The 750-nt window shown below is 57.1% G+C and overlaps 1 pseudogene across 1 annotated transcript; it reads right to left on the reverse strand.

Annotated features, from left to right (window-relative positions):
• On the reverse strand, nucleotides 1-750 carry LOC103265675 (annotated as a pseudogene). Its single transcript, XR_002482262.1, has 2 exons — nucleotides 368-750; nucleotides 1-266 (listed from the first exon to the last, which is right to left on the reverse strand). The product of XR_002482262.1 is annotated as an SH3 domain-binding glutamic acid-rich-like protein 3 pseudogene (transcript).

Raw genomic sequence — 750 nt, forward strand, 5'->3', positions numbered from 1 at the left:
TTTTTTTTTTTTTTTTTTTTGCCAGTGGAAAAGGGTATTTAATTGTCTCTAGGGTGCTCCTGGGAGGGGGATTGCGGGACCTTTGGTAGAGCTCTGGCTAATGGAACCAACAGAGGTGCCCATCAGCCAGTGCCAGGCAGGGTGGCAACCCCAAGACCTGGCTGGGGACAGCCAACATTTGGAGCTGTTGCTTAAGACAATTTCTGCGACTGGTCAGTAAGGAATGTTGCCTTTGAATAGAGGAGAGGGAGCTACAGTTAGAGGGGGCGGGAGAAGGGGCCTGGGCTTGGGGCAGGGACTCCAAGGTCAGAAGGTTAGGAATGACAGGGAGTTGGTCACAAGGTCCTTCATGGCCGGGTGAGAGGAGAGTGTGGTGGTGGAGTCAAGTGGGAGAACCGTGGGCCGGCTCGATTCAGGCCAGCTTCAGGAACTTCTGCAGTGTGTTTTGCTCCACAGCTTCCACGAAGAGCTCATAGTCCTCACAGCACTGGTCTCCGTTGACAATCTGGGGTGGGGTGGCCCTGGGGTTGCCCACCAAGGCTCACATCTCATCCTGCAGGGCATTGTCCTGGGAGATGTCCACTAGTTGGCACTGGATGCGTTTCCCATCCAGGATGCGGGTCACCTTGCTCTGCTGTGACTTGATTTCGCGGGAGCCGGTGACCGACGTGCTGTAGACGCGCTGGCCGCTCATACTGCGGGTAGACGGGCGTGCCGACAGACGGAGGGGCAGCGGTAGCCGCAGCTGCC

This window comes from Carlito syrichta, unplaced genomic scaffold (genome assembly GCF_000164805.1).
Source record: "Carlito syrichta isolate Samal-C Ts95f unplaced genomic scaffold, Tarsius_syrichta-2.0.1 Scaffold306749, whole genome shotgun sequence".
Lineage (NCBI taxonomy): Eukaryota > Metazoa > Chordata > Mammalia > Primates > Tarsiidae > Carlito > Carlito syrichta.